Source organism: Mobula hypostoma, chromosome 10 (genome assembly GCF_963921235.1).
Source record: "Mobula hypostoma chromosome 10, sMobHyp1.1, whole genome shotgun sequence".
Classification (NCBI taxonomy): domain Eukaryota; kingdom Metazoa; phylum Chordata; class Chondrichthyes; order Myliobatiformes; family Myliobatidae; genus Mobula; species Mobula hypostoma.
This window is the reverse complement of record NC_086106.1, coordinates 73,697,969-73,714,834: the sequence shown is the minus strand read 5'-3', so window position 1 is coordinate 73,714,834 and position 16,866 is coordinate 73,697,969.

Genomic DNA, 16,866 nt, shown 5'->3' with positions numbered 1-16,866 from the left:
TGAATCCACAGAACACTATCTCTTTATTGGGTCTTAGCTTTAATTGGCCCTCACAATCTTGAATGTGCTGACCATATATTATTGCTCCTCTAGATGATTTGCAGGAAGTATGGCTCATGTTAACTTCTTGTAAGAAGGGCTGCAGCATAGATTGTTTTGTATTGGGACAAATCCATGTAGTGTAACTAGTGTAATCCTGGTGCAAGTTTTCCAGCGCTATCCAAAATAATTCCACTAATATTAAAACATTGATTTAACTCTGCTCCGACAATTTAATATAGTCTATCAGTCGACTTCCAATGAAGTGAAATAGTGAATTAATTGGTAGAAATTGTAAATGCTACACGGTATTATGCTTTTTCTAGTAAATGGAGTTAGCAATACAATTTTGAAAGGGATGGGCTAAGGGCTCCCTCCTCCCCAAGATACTGGCACAAGCTTTGGGCTTCTCCATAAATACTTGCTTTCTGGTAATGAATAGTATTTCATTGCATATTATGCAATTTAATAGAACTAACAGTTTTACACCTTTCATATTTTTCTGTTTCTTTTACTTAATGAAGTAAATCAATAACTAAAACAAGTACAGTTTTCAGTTTGTTTCATACCTTGCAATAAATAATGATAAATACTGTATTTATCTATAGTTATTGGCAACCTGCATGACTTCAATTAGACTGAGCCAATTATTAGGATGATAAAATATTCTATTAGCATTAAAGTAAGCATTAAAGTTTTATGAAAAGCTGATCACAGCTAGACCTTGTAAAATTCATTTTCAATAACTATTTATTATGAATCTTCAGTTCCTCATATCAAAGTAGTGTACTTAACTGTTTTCAATTAATTCTTCTTTATTAAGAAATGTCATAGTGCATATCAAAATTTTGAAAAAGGCAGCAGTTTTTGATGCAACAATGCAACCTAATGTAAGTAATAATTTTGTTTTCTTTTGTACAATTTTATATTATTGCTGCAGCTCAGATTTATGACAATAAATGTTGCAAGAAATTTCAGCATCTTACCTCCGGCAGTTTCCCAGATGTTCAGCTGTTGAGCCATCGAAGTATAAATCACAGCAATGAACTCCTGGCATCTATATGATCATTAATCTATAAATATCTGCATGAGCTTTGTTTGCAAGTTAAAACTGAAAGCATAGCTGAGAGGATGATGGCATCATAAGCTTTGAAATACAAAGTTCATTTTTACATGAAACATTTGTACATGAAGAACATTTTTTTTGCTGGCATCGTTTCTTTATTCGAAGCAAAACCTTTACCTCCATACAGTGTGACACAGAGGAATTATAAAAGGGGATAAAGAATTGAATAAACTGTTTTTGTATCAACAGACCATGGAGTTTTGTAATTTTGAAACTCAGAAGTTGAATGGAAGCAGAGTAATTCTGCCGTTGTATTTAGACCATAAGGCCATAAGACACAGGAGCAAAACTAGTCCATTTGACCCATCAGGTCTGTACCACCATTCAATCATGCCTGATTGTTTTTTTCCCTTCCTCAGCCCCACTCACCAGCCTTCTCCCCATAACCTTTGATGCCATAGCCAATCAAGAACCTATCAATCTCTGCCTTAAATACACCCAATGACCTAGCCCCCACAGCTGCTAGTGGTAACAAATTCCACAAAAAACCCTCTATCCTGAAGCTGTGCCTCTTTGTCCTAAGCTTCCCCACCAAGGGAAACATCCTTTCCACGTCTACTCTGTCCAGACCTTTCAACAATCAAATCCTTTCAATGACATCACTCCTCACCCTTCTAAATTCCAGCAAGTACAGACCCAGGTCCATCAGACGTTCCTCACTTTATAACCCTTTCATTCTTGGGATCATCTTTGTGAACCTCCTCTGACATTTCTTAGAATAAGGAGACCAAAACATTCACAATACTCAAGGAAAGGACACAGCAGTGCTTTATAAAGCCTCAGCATCATATACCTGCTCTTATATCCTAGACCTCTTGAAATAAATGCTAATTTTGTATTTGCCTTCCTCACCACTGACTCAACCTGCAAGTTAACCATTAGGGTGTTGTGCACAAGGACTCCTAAGTCCCTTGGTATCTCAGATTTTTGGATTTTCTCCCAGTTTAGAATATAGACTGTACATTTATTTCTTCTACCAAAGTGAAAAACCATGCATTTTCCGACATTGTATTTCATTTGCCACTTTCTTGGCCATTCTCCTAATTTGTCTAAGTCCTTCTGCAGCCTTCCTGCTTCCGCAACACTACCTGCCCCTTCACCAGTCTTCGTATCATCTGCTATTTTGGCAACAAAGCCATCTATTCCATCATCTAAATCATTGATATACAGCATGAAAAGAAGCTGTCCCAACACCAACCCCTGCAGAACACCACGAGTCACCGGCAGCAATCAGAAATGGATCCCTTTAAGGAGATAGAAACTTTATTGATCTTAAAGGAAATTACAGAGTCACTGTAGCATTACAAGTGCACAGATATACAACTATTAGAAGAAAAGTACAGAAGAATAAAAAATAAGTTACCTCAATCTGTCTAACGGGGGGGAGGGGGTTATCACTTCCCCGGCTATAGGTTGACTTATTATAGAGCCTAATGGTTGAGGGTAAGAATGACTTCATATAGCACTCTTTGGAACAGCGTAGTTGTCTTAGTCTGTTACTAAAAGTGCTCGCTGTTCAGCCAAGGTGGCACGCGGAGGGTGAGAAACACTGTCCAGAATTGCCAGGATTTTCCGTAGGGTCCTTTGTTCTACCACAGTCTCCAGTGTCTCCTGTTTGACTCCTATAACAGAGCCAGCCTTTCTAATCAGATTATTGAGCCTGTTGCCATCACCTGTATTGATGCCACTGCTCCAGTACATGCCCACATAGAAGATTGTACTGGCAACATCAGACTGGTCGAACATCTGAAGGAGAGGCCTGCATACTCCAAAGGACCTCAATCTCCTCAAGAAATAGAGGTGACTTCAGCCTTTCTTGTACTCAGCCTCTGTATTTGTACTCCACTCAAGTCTGTCAACCAGCTGCACCCCAGGTACTTGTAGGTCCTCATCACATCAACAACCTTGCCATTAATGGTAACAAGGAGCAGTGCAGGCATAGTCTCTCTAAAGTCCATCCCCATCTCCTTTGTCTTATTCCCACTCCTACCAATCAGCCAATGTTCTAACCATGTTAGTAACTTACCTGTAATAAAGTATTTAAGGAGACCCAAAACATTTACAGAATGTGATACACTTTTATAGAAACAACAAGTAAACTAGCTGTCTGAATTCCATTAGCAGCCAAACAGCTACAGAACAGTTTTATCAATTTTTTAACAATAACTGCAAAGAAACTGGGGAACAGCTCCCTCTCCCCTGCCTGTGCATAGCTTTTGAGGTAATTTTGGTCTGTATCATTGCTTTTGCTTAGCATACACTTGGGCTCGGTGATCGTACCAATGCGTGTTTTTTTTTGCTGGTGGGGGGAGGGAAGATCGTTGCTTGCTGTCACTTACACATGGGAAGGGGAAGCTGGGGGGGACTTTGGGGTTCTCATGTTAACTGTTGTTCATTCTTTGGGGCACTTCTCTGTTTTTGTGGATGTTTGCGAAGGAGAAGCATTTCAGGATATATATTGTATATATTTCTCTGACATTAAATTTGACCTTTGAACCTTTGAAGAATATTGGCTTTGCTACTTTCCATTTAGGACAAAGGTTATTCTCTCCATGCTGCTTTGGAAAACCGGCATGGAATTAGAATCCTATGCATTTGTAAGATACTACTCACAAAATGCTGGAAGAACTTAGAATATCAGGCAGCATCTGTGGAGGGAAATGAACAGCTGACATTTCAGGCTGAGATCCTTCATCAGGATTGGAAAGAAATGGGACAGAAGCCAGACAGAAGGAGTACAAGCTAGTGAGGGGGAAGGTGCATGAGTTGGGGAGTGGGAATGATGTAAAAAGCTGGAAAGTGTTAGTTGGAAAGGTTAATGGCTGAAGAAGAAAGAATCTAATAGGAGAGACACTTGACTGTGGAATAAAGGGAATGAAGTGGGGAAGCAGAGTGAGGTAATCTGCGAGTCATGAAGGAGAGGGAGGAAAAGTGACCTGAATAGGGAATGAACCAAAGAAAGAAGGTGGGGGGAGTTTAAACAGAGGGAAATGACAATTGGAAGTTAGAGAAATCACTGTTCATGCCATTGGGTTGGAGGCTAGTCAGATAGTATATGAGATCTTGCTCCTCCATATCTCTTCAACATATGTTAGGTAAATGACTAGCAGCATCTAATGAGGCTCCACTTTCCGGGGAAACAAAAACACTTATTTTAAGGATCACTAAAGCCTAATCAAAATTGTAGGATGATCTTCAAAAAATCATGGCTAAATTGTGGAAAATACAAATGATAGAGCAGTAACGTAACATTAACTTTCCCTCTATTGTGGTAATTTACAAAAGCCAGCAGCCATTTTCATTTCTGGGAAGAATATTTAAAATTAAACACCTCATATTTTTAACATCAATTTTGTCAGATAATAATGATGATATCTTTTGGTCAATCACCCACTGCTATCTTTCCTCAATCATTAGCTATTAATCTTCAGTGAAGATATGGGATGGGTAAGGCAGCAATAGGCATTGATGGCCTGGTGGGGACAGGGAGGATACAAGGGAGTGAGAGATGTTGCTGTGAAAATGTATGTACTGCTTTTCATTGTACTCAAATATTTTAATCGGTGAAGAATAGTGTCTCAAAATTCATGTTTGACTGAGTGTACTAAAACACACCACTTAGTTGAAGCTGTACAGCTGAAGCTTATTCTAGTGAAGTTAATGGGTCACAATAAAACACCTTTCACATCACAGATTTTGATTCCTGCAAGCTTCAGTGCCAGCAGACCATGGAATAGAGAGGTTCGCAAGACAAGCTAAGCCTCAGAACTTGGATCCTTAGCCCAGATCCATCTCTTCCACTATCAAACACCTAACTATTCTCTGGATAGCTCTTTGCATTGAACTGTTTTGAAATGCTTGTGGTAATCAAAGATTTACTGTTCAAGTAGTAATAATCATTAAAGTAAAAATATTAAATAAAGGTATATTTCATTTAAAAATTCATAACAATGAAAGAAATTATTATAAAATGTTCAGGTAAAACAATAAATCAGAGTATTATCATCAAGGTCAGGGGCCCATTCATAGAAATGGGTATTTGCTCCACAAGCCAACCTGTCTTAAGGCTCAGCATGTCTGAGCTCTGCCCTTGGATAGAGCACCAAAACTAAAGGTGGAATATTAAGTCCACTGGTATCGGACCTCAAATTCTAATTGCAATGCACAGGTCTGGAGGCACTAGAATGAATAGCTGCACAGCAGTGGAAACCAAGAGCAGTTTCAAACTCCTGGGAATGCACATCTCACACAAATCTCTCATGGTTCCAAACCACATCCTACACATTCAAGAAAGCTTACCAACACTTTTACTTTCTGAGAAATCTGAAGCCAGCTAGACTATGCACATCAATACTCACGAGCTTCTACAGATGCACAGTAGAGAGCACCCTAACACTCTGCGGTACTGCATGAAACAGAAAGTGCACTGTGGTGGACAGGAAGGCTCTGTAATGAATAGTCTAAACCTCACTATCTACAACTGCAGCAAATTTCATGTTATACACAAACTTACCAATCATACATGCTAGTTCACATCCAGTTCCAGTAAACATCAGTATCATATCTCGTTAACAGTTCTTTGCATTCATAGCTACACCAATGTTCTCATAAATGAGTAAAAGTAAGTATACACAGAAGGCAACGAGTCCCATTTTGCATAAAACTTTGTGGAACTGATTCAAATGTGTAATCTTGTAAAAGATTAGCTATAGCAAATAGAAGAAATCAGGAAAAATAACTTGCTGAGAAAAGAAGAACAGCATAGTGATAATAGTCCCAGGATGAAAAATGACAGAATTTTATCCTAGACAAAATATAACAGCTTTGAAAGATTTACTCTCCTTCGAGCATTATACATGAGCTAACACAAGAATGATGCATTAATTGACTTTTTCTTGTGTTGTTTAACCTTGTTTCTCTGGTTCTGTGGCAATAGTGACCAATCCACTTAATTAACTGCACACAAATTGATTTAATGGGAAACATCTGTCTGAAATGCTTTAATTTTATTTGTTTCAATGCCTTTGCTCAGAAACTAATTTATGATAAATAGTTGCTTGGTGACTAGAACACTTTATTTAAAATATTATTGCTCATGAATAGATAGACCATGGAGAACCTATCATCTGAGTGCTAAACCATTAATAGAAATATACTGAGGAAGCAGCAAGCATTCACACATCACTTCACAAGGTATGGGATTGTCAAATTCTACCCATTTATTTTATTGAGGGAATAATGATTGCATGAAGTACATCTCATGGCAGGCATTACACTGTTGGATGCCTGTTTAGCACCAGAAGGAGAAATGGGACACAATATTCTGATCTACAGCTTATCTCCTTATGGGGTACAGATGCCAGTTCAGTCCCAAAATAGCATCAGATACACATGTGCACATTGCACAGGTGTACAAATTTTTGGGGTGAGTTGTGCCAGATGGCTTTTGGTGACATTATAAGTGTGTGCAGAGTAAGAAAATTGTAAGTTAATTAGTACGTTATGGTATGTTAATGTCAGTGCTGCTATTTGTAGCCTAGGTATCAGACAATTTACATTCTAAATCAAGTATGGCTCAATATGCATTCTGAGGCTATAATGACAGCCTCACTAGAAGAATTTAAAAGGATCATCAACTACTTTTAAGTGAGTTGTTGACTGATCTTCACTTTTGTTGCAGCGATTGTCTGAGCATTTGATGTTTTCTAGAATATTTTAAAGTTGCAAAAGTTTGCAGAGAACAGTATTGTTGGTGCCAAAAGGTAACTTGCTGACTTCTGCCTTTTGCACAAACCTATTGGTTTCAGATATACCATTGCCCCCCCCATCCCACCCCTTCACCCCTTTGAGTGTACAGCATGACCAGGAGAATAAAAATAAGAAGGATAACATAAAGCATACCAGTCTGCTTGAAAAGGAAGTAGGAAGAGGAGAGAAGATGTTTGCACAATATTAAGGGAGTATTTATCAGATTTTAATTGCCGTTAAGGATGGCATCAGTGTAAAAAACATCTCCACTTCCAGAGATGTATGCAGACTTTAGACCACTCAGAATTTTGACTTCTAAGTCTTGCAACCACTGAGTAGTGCAATTCATATTGGTTGCACCCAAGTGGTACATTAGCTAACGGCCAGCGTATAGTTGTCGATTTTTGGATCCAATATATTTAGCCCCCACAAACTTTTCAGATAAAGTCAGATGTCATGTGAATCTATCACCAAGCAATTCATGCATGCAATCTTCCATTTCATGGGGTATCATTTCAGATGTACAGTACAATTATTAGGATTTCAATACAAGCAAAACACACAGGTAAAATCAGATTTTCTGGTGATGGAGTATCCTTTCATAAAAGGTGATGCTAGGAATGCTCTGTAAAATAAATAAAGTTAATATTTCTTGTTATTTGCCCGGTAAATAGTTAGAAGAGTCAGCTTATAAGCAATTACGAATTGCAGGGAAAATGTTGAGCATTTGGGAAGGTGGAACGGAAAGTGTAAGGTATTAATTTTGGAAGGGAGACTATGCACAATATGTGGGGTTAGGGAAGAGTCACCCAGCATGCTGCAGATTAAGTGACAAGAGAAATGATGGTGCAAGGCAAGGGCAATCTGTCCTGCACCAAAAGGCAGGTGAAGACAGGAGAATCATTGCCACCAGTTCCTGACGTAATAGCTTTGGGAACAGTTGTTGTGATCTGAAATTGTTGAGTTCAGAAGGGTAATTGAAAGACTAGATTTTCTGCTTTGTGTTTCCATTGTACTTCCTTCACAAAGCCTAGGATTTTGGAGTCTAGGAGATCAGTGTAGCCAAAAAGTCATTGGAATAGAGAAGTAAAATAGCAAGTGACCAGATATTCAAATACACTGTTTGCAGACAGAATGAAAGGAAGTGTGACAAGGAAGAACAGGTCCTTGGATTACCGAACAAATAGGAGCCCCCTGCTTTATTCACTTTAAACCTATTCCTGTGTGGCAAAGTACAGCATCAACACCATATTCAAGTTTGCTGATGACACCACTGCTGTGGGCCAAATCAAAGATAATGATAAATCAGCATACGGGAGGGAGACTGAAAACTTGGTAAAGTGGTGTCATAACAACAACCTCTCACTCAATGTCAATAAGATCAAGGGACTAATTGTATACCAGGAGAGGGATACCAGGGATCCATGACCCAGTCTTCATCAGAGGATCAGAAGTGGAGAGGGTCAGTAACTTTCAACTCCTGGGTGTTACTATCTCAGAGGACTTGACCTGGACCCATCATATAAATTTGATTGCAAAGAAAGCACGACTGCATCTTTGCTTCCTTAGGAGTCTGCGGAGATTTAGCATGACTTCAAAAATGTTGACAAACATCTATAAATGTGTAGTGGAGAGCATATTGACAGGCTGCATCACGGCCTGGTATAGGAACAGCAAGGCCTTTCAACAGAAAGTCCACAAAAGCTGGTGGATTCAGCTCAGTACTTCACTGGTAAACCTCTCCCAAACATTGAGCACATCTATGTGAAACACTGTTGTGGGAAAGCAGCATTCATCATTAAAGATCCTCACCACACAGGTCACGCTCTTTCCTCACTGCTGCCATCAGGCAGAAGGTATAAGAACCTCAGGACTCACACCACCAGGTTCAAGTACTGATATTATCCCTCAGCCGTCAGGCTCTTGAATAAAAGTGGATAACTAAACTCATCTATTGAGATGTTCCCACAACCAATGATCTCACTTTATGGACTTTTTTATCTTGTTACTTCATGATCTCATTAATTATTGCTATTTATTTATGTTTATGTTTGCATTTGCTCAGTCTTCTACACTCTACTTGATCTTTCATTGATCCTGTTATAGTTAGCATTCTATAGATTTGCTTAGTATGCCCACAGGAAAAAGAATCTTAAGGTTGCATGTGGTGATATACTGTACATCAGGGGTCCCCAACCTTTTTTGCACCACGGACCGGTTTAATATTGATGATATTCTTGCGGACCGGCCGTTGGGGGATGGGGACAGTGTTCAAGTTCAACGGTACGTGACAGGGAATGAGGAAAGGTGCAGCTGACTCATATCGTTTCATATCGCCAAATCATATTGTTTCCTCGCGGCCCGGAAGCACATGCTTTGCAGCCTGGTACCAGTCCACGGCCCGGTGGCTGGGGACCACTGCTGTACATGTACTCTGATAATAAAATTTACTTGAACTTTGGAGAGAAGGCCAACACAGAGAGATTATATGATTTGTAAATCTGTTGCTGGACATCTTTGCAATAATTTTTTGGGGGACATGTTTGAACTGAGTGTATTTTAATATACAGCTGATTATACAAAATCCATTAAGGGTATTCTGTCATAAAATAATAATCAAAAGAAAGAAAAATTAGCAATAAGAATGCTATGAACAGAAGTGTATTGACAAAATTACCAGAAAGGCTAATATCTCTTCAACAGACAAAAATGAAATCACTCTAGAATAATAATGTTTTTGTGATATCATTGTTCAACAGATAAATGTTATGCCATTAAAGCTACTTGAGTGTCATTAAAGCCTTTTACGTGTGTACTCAGTTAATTGTAAAATATTACCAAAAAATAGAAAATCACAAATTAAACCAATAACTGCGAAAATTTGAAAAAGGAGCCATTTTTTTCACTTATCATTGTCTATATGATTGAAAAGTTGTATCTCAATTTATGATAGATATGTGTTTGCTGAACTTGCTTTCCAATGGCAACTGCCATTTGAAAGATCACAAACAGTTGTTAAGTAAACTTTCAACAATATTGCTTTGTTTAACTTCTGGTCATAAAGGAAAGTCAGTCCTCAGTACTTAAGAGAACTGAAAGCAACTTACAGTTTAAAATATATTCTTTAGAGAACAACTTTGCAAATAGGCTCTATATTTTGATGACACCAGTGCACTTTCTTTATAAATGATTTGCTGTTTAAGTGGAATATTACGATACGAGAACCAATCAGTCCACTGTAACATTAAAATTATTGTTGCATTTCTACAGACTTACAAAAAAAGTCAACTGAAATATACATACAAGATAATTTAGAAATGATTCCTTACATGGAACTAAAGCAAAATCATCAAAAACCAAACAACTTCCTATTTAGTTCCATATCATCAAGCCAAAACACCTCATTAAACCAATGGGGTCTCAGCCACTCAAACTCAAGTGAAATGTTCCTGGCTTAAACAAGACTGGAACTTGTTGTGGGACTATACAATATCAGATTTGGCTCAGCATATCTACTGGAAAGACAAAGAATCAGAAAATACACATGCAGGTCTGGGATTTACTGAATTGCTGCACACCACAGTCAACAGAATTTGCCTCAATGTTTTAAGGTGGTTTGAGGATTGGTGAAAGGTCAAAAAACAGGTATTTAGAATAAATCAGTCATCATAGGTTCTCATGTCAAAAATGTTGACCATGAAGAAATTAAAAGATGGAAGAAAACATTGAACTCAAATGAGTCATGGACAGTAAAAGTAGACAAACTCGATCTCTTTTTTCTTACCAAATGCTTGAAGGAATGAAGGCTGCTTTTTTGTGAAGCTGCTCTGTAACCTTCATTTTATGACCTGTTTGATGAACTGATTCTTGCTCTGGGATAACTTAATCAGAGCAATGGAACAAGGAGTTTCTGCTACTAATCTGCTAAACCTGAGATCATTCTCAGATAAACTGTTTATCGAGTACAATGACAGGTTTGCAGAAGTAATCTCATTATCTTGGCCCAGTGTTTGGGTGATCCACTTTAACTGGTATGAATCAGAATCAAACAGCACAAACAAAGTCACTCAAGGCAGGAAGATGTGTAGCCCTTGAACAACATCGAATGAGAAACTGACACGGATCAGTCAGATGACCTTGAGCCAACAAGATTGAAGTGTAACATTTGAACTAATAAGGAAAGACTACAATATTGGGGGGCTTCAAATGCAAGGTCGCAAGCACACTTACTTTCTTACTTCCCGTTATGCTACTAGCATTTAGAGCAGTGATGAAGGTCCTCCATCTTTGTCCGGCAAAGTTCAGGGCTCCCTTCATCGTGCCGATAGATTCCTCTCGGTTTTCACTACTACAAGTTCTGAGTGGGGATTCAGGAATACTGTCACACTCAGATGTAGAAGGATTCTTCATTGTTGTTTCCCTCACAACTGTGTTTTACCGATCAGGGTTGTTAGCCCTGAGCTGAACTCCCAGACCTGGAGGACCGGTGGACCACTCTTAGGCTGGCCACTACCTTTTTACCTGTTGGCATGGGTGACCCAAACAAGAGTCAAAGCATAAATCCCTGATTCTAGCCAAGATTGCTGTCTGGGTCATTGAGGCACGCAAACCTCCAAACCCTATGACAAAGTTGTGGTTCCTTTTCAAGAAAGCAAGAACTCTGGAAACTAACTATCACAAGGAAGAACCCCCATGCTGGGGGCTGGTAGAAGAAAGGATTCTGGCCAGCGGGAGATCTCTATTTCGGTGTTATAAAAGGGAAAAATGAACTGAGTGAGTATTGGTACAAAGGGAACAGTAGAATTCATGTTTTAAGTTGTTGGCTGGGGTCAACATTGTTATGACGAATTTGTATAGAGACAATAAAGTGTGATCTTTGATTAACTAAGAGATGCACAGTAAATTGCCTAACCTAGATCAGTTGATGACTAGTCAACGGAAAGACTTCACAGCTGAAATGATAAAACAATATGTTTTGAGATTCAGCTATTGATTCATAGGGTCATAGAGCATTGTAGCACAGGAGCAATCCTTCAGCCTATCTAATCAATGTTGAAATGTTATCCTGCCTAGTCTCATTGAGCTGCACCTGGACCATAGCTCTCTATATCCTCCCATCCATGTACTCAGTGAAACTTCGTATCAATGTTGCAATCAAACCCACTTCTACTGGCAGCTCATTCCACACTCACATTACCTTCTAAGTGAAGAGTTACCCCTCAGCTTTCCCTTAAATATTCCACCTTTCATCCTTAACCTATAGCCTCTAGTTCTAGTCTCACTCCTCAGTGGGAATAGCTTTCTTGTATTTGCCCTATCTATACTCCACATAATTATGTATACCTCTATCAAATCTCCCCTCATTCTCCGACAAACCAGGGAAAAAGTCTAATCTGCAACTAATTTCTTAGATAAAACATCAGTATGTAATATATCAAATGTTTGTGTTAACACAAAGCAAGGCAGGAAAATGAACCAAGTGTCTGTAAATATAACTGACAGTTTAAGGACTAAGCAACTAGTTAGATAATGTAGAAATCTATGTGAATATTTCCATGAAAGAAATGAACATTTCAAATGCTGATAGATGAGCAAATGATACACAGGGGACCCTAAAAACGCCATCCCCTTCTCGCAATTCCTCCGTCTCCGCCGCATCTGCTCTCAGGATGAGGCTTTTCATTCTAGGACGAGGGAGATGTCTTCCTTTTTTAAAGAAAGGGGCTTCCCTTCCTCCACTATCAACTCTGCTCTTAAACGCCTTTCCCCCATTTCACGTACATCTGCTCTCACTCCATCCTCCCGCCACCCCACTAGGAATAGGATTCCCCTGGTCCACACCTACCACCCCACCAGCCTCCGGGTCCAACATATTATTCTCCGTAACTTCCGCCACCTCCAACGGGATCCCACCACTAAGCACATCTTTCCCTCCCCCACTCTCTCTGCATTCCGCAGGGATCGCTCCCTACGCAACTCCCTTGTCCATTCGTCCCCCCCATCCCTCCCCACTGATCTCCCTCCTGGCACTTATCCGTGTAAGCAGAACAAGTGCTACACATGCCCTTACACTTCCTCCCTTACCACCATTCAGGGCACCAAACAGTCCTTCCAGGTGAGGCAACACTTCACCTGTGAGTCGACTGGGGTGATATACTGCGTCCGGTGCTCCCGATGTGACCTTTTATATATTGGCGAGACCCGACGCAGACTGGGAGACCGCTTTGTTGAACATCTACGCTCTGTCCGCCAGAGAAAGCAGGACCTCCCAGTGGCCACACATTTTAATTCCACATCCCATTCCCATTCTGACATGTCTATCCACGGCCTCCTCTACTGTAAAGATGAAGCCACACTCAGGTTGGAGGAACAACACCTTATATTCCGTCTGGGTAGCCTCCAACCTGATGGCATGAACATCGACTTCTCTAACTTCCGCTAAGGCCCCAGCTCCCCCTCGTACTCCATCTGTTACTTATTTTTATGCACACATTCTTTCTCTCACTCTCCTTTTTCTCCCTCTGTCCCTCTGAATATACCTCTTGCCCATCCTCTGGGTTCCCCCCCCCTTGTCTTTCTTCCCGGACCTCCTGTCCCATGATCCTCTCGTATCCCTTTTGCCTATCACCTGTCCAGCTCTTGGCTCTATCCCTCCCCCTCCCGTCTTCTCCTATCATTTTGGATCTCCCCCTCCCCCTCCAACTTTCAAATCCCTTACTCACTCTTCCTTCAGTTAGTCCTGACGAAGGGTCTCGGCCTGAAACGTCGACTGCACCTCTTCCTATAGATGCTGCCTGGCCTGCTGCGTTCACCAGAAACTTTGATGTGTGTTGCTTGAATTTCCAGCATCTGCAGAATTCCTGTTGTTTGGACCCTGGAAATACTGGTTTATGAAATGCAGAAAGTATACATGCAGGTACAGCTAGCAATTAGGGAAAACAATAGTATATGCCAACCTTTATTGGCAGGAGACTGGATATTTAAATAATAAAAAACATTTCTGGAATTGTACAGGTTGCACACAGTTGTAGTGAGACCACACCTGAAGTATTATGCAATTTGATTTCCATAGGTAGGCGAATACATTATCATTCAACCATACATGGATACAGCTGAATGAGACAGCGTTCCTCTGAGGCCAAGGTGCAAGGCATACACAGCACATTCAAAATAACAAGAAAAAAAAGTTTTGCATGAAAACACATATATTCCAAGATCCCAAGTGATATGTGCTACAGACTGATAGTACAGTTCTCGGCAACCCAGCTTGTCATTCCACCAATGGAACACTGGAGAGCAGCAATGATGATGGAGGGCAGCCCCAAAAATGAGCACGGATGCCACGCTGCACTGCCTCCGTCATCTCCTCACCCCGACTGCAACAGCAGGCAAGCCTGCAGCTTGAGTCCAAGTCCTCACTACAACTGAGACCTTGCTGCTGCTTTTGTCATCTGCCATGCCACCAAACAAGGGAAACAGGCCTGCAGCATCTAACATTTTCAATGTCCAACAGGGTCTTGTGTTCGCAAGAAAAACGTTCAAGACAGTCACTTACGGTCACACTGCACACGGGTTTTGCATATCAACTCAGAAGTCTTTGAGTAACAGGCAGCAACACAGTCTGCACCCAGTTCAGCTCCTCCAAGCTTAATCCAGATTCTCCAACCCACCAGCCGACTCCGACTCTGACCCGACTGCCTGTTCCTATGACACCCCAGCCAGCTATTTCGAACAACAAGCAGTTCATTGATGTGGTAGACCTGCTATACCTGTAGTTCTTGGAGTCCAGTGTAGTCTTACATTCATAAAAAAAAAACACATTTAAACATATTTGCTTTGTATGTGTCACTCAATTGATTTTTGAGATTATAGGTCTTATTTTATGTTGAGAAGTTGAGCAAAACTTGCCTTATTCAGTGTTCAGAAGAATTAAGGGTATTCTCATTTATGCATTGGATTGTGAAAATAGATGGTCAGTGATTATCTCCCCTGATTGGGCAAACTGCCAGCAGAAATGTGCCATGGAATTCCTCACCTGGCTGCAGCCAATCTCACCCAACAGCAAGCGTGGCCAGAAGTTAAAATTCAATCAGGATCAATCATTCAGTCTTAAAAAAGCAGCTTTTAAACACAAAGCATAACTCATATCAGAAACAAATCTTACACAAAAGTTGGTGGAAAAGGTCACGTAAATGCATACAAAGTTAAATAACAACAGATAAATATATTTTGAGAAATTGGATCAATTTTGAATCAATCTTACTGGAGAAAGATAACAAGACAATGGTCATACTGAGACTGAGGTGAAAAGGAATATCTATATTTTTATTCTGAAAAAAATCTATGCAATTCTTTAGAGCTGCAGATACTTTTGTCTGAGTAAGTTCAAGGCTACTGATAGATTTTTGGACTGTAATTAAGAGTCATAGATTATCTGTCTGTTTGAGAAAATTACAGCCATATTCACTCTCAAAAAGTTTGCAGGTAGTTCATCTAACAATTTAATATCTAGGTATTTAAAAACTTTGTGGCACGCATAGCAATCTGGTTATGTTATAATTGCCATGGAATTACTGGCATTCAAAGCACTGTGGATTTAGGACTTTCTAATACCGACAGATTATCTTTCAATTTAAAATAATAAAACAGAAAATACTAAAAATATTCAGCAGGTCAGGCAGCATTTGTAGAAATATTTCAGTAGAACTAGGAATGTGATGAGCGAAAAAGGCATTTGCAACAGCTCTTACTGTTGCATAAACAAAAGCCCTGAGAATGGGAATGGATATTTTTGAGAGGAGAGAGGGTGAGAGGAGAAGTGTGAGAACTGGAATGAACGCAGTTGAAAGTTCTGTCAATTCTGATAGCAAGAAGTGAATGGTAGAAGGGAAAACATTTCTTTCTGTCTCCATAGATGTGCTTGTCCAGCATTTTCTGTCATCAGTTCAGCTTTCCAGCATTTTCATCTGTCTTTTGATTTAATATTGGTCATTTTTGCAGCAAATTTATGAGGAAGGAGTGGATTGTGTTTATATAATAGTTATCTTCATCTGAATGCTATCTACTGTTACTGCAAAGATATTACATTCTGATCTGTTGAGAAATGGTTGCTTGCTGTCTGCTGTAATATATGACATATCAGGTTTATTGCAGTGCACATCACCATTTTTACTTGGCTAAAAACCGGATACCATTTTTTCCACAAACTCTCAGGATGAGATACTAACTTTAAAAGGGGGAAAAAAACATGAATGGAACAAAAATATATTATCTGACAAAAATGTGGATTAATATCAAAGGTACAGTTTGAGCATGTACCTCTGTGTTCTGTAAAGGCGAGAGAACTAACAGAAGATGAAGTGTTCTTCATTAATCAGTTGAAAGACATTGATGTCCTCAGTACTTTCTGTATTCTTGTAAAATAATCTATATTTAATCACCAACTTCAATCTCAAAGATAGTTTTACAGTATTGCTGTTGTCTGATATGAATGCATGAACTTTAATTAAAGCTAGTTATATAATTTTCAAACATTCCAAAAATAATCATAATTTATTTCAAGAATTGATGCTTAACTGATGCATAGATGAAGAACATGAGAAAAAAGGATTACATTCTTATTAAATTGTAATAATGTGGAGAAGCTATGATAAAAAGTATTTTATCTGTATTAACGTGGCATAATCTTCAACAGATAAACATTGCTTTATGACAGTCAACCAGATGCAATAAGGACCTTGATTACTTCGGGTAAGTACAATAACATTTCTGTATAAATATTTAAATCAAGGCAAGATTATTACTATTTTATACTTTCTAATGCTCTCTTTAACTCACCACTCTGTCTCTACACCTTTACTAACATATTCTATTGCAAAGAACAGAGTAGAACACCTAGAGCCATCAGCCTGCTCAGTTGTTCAATAAGATATTGGCAGATTTCATCTTTGGCC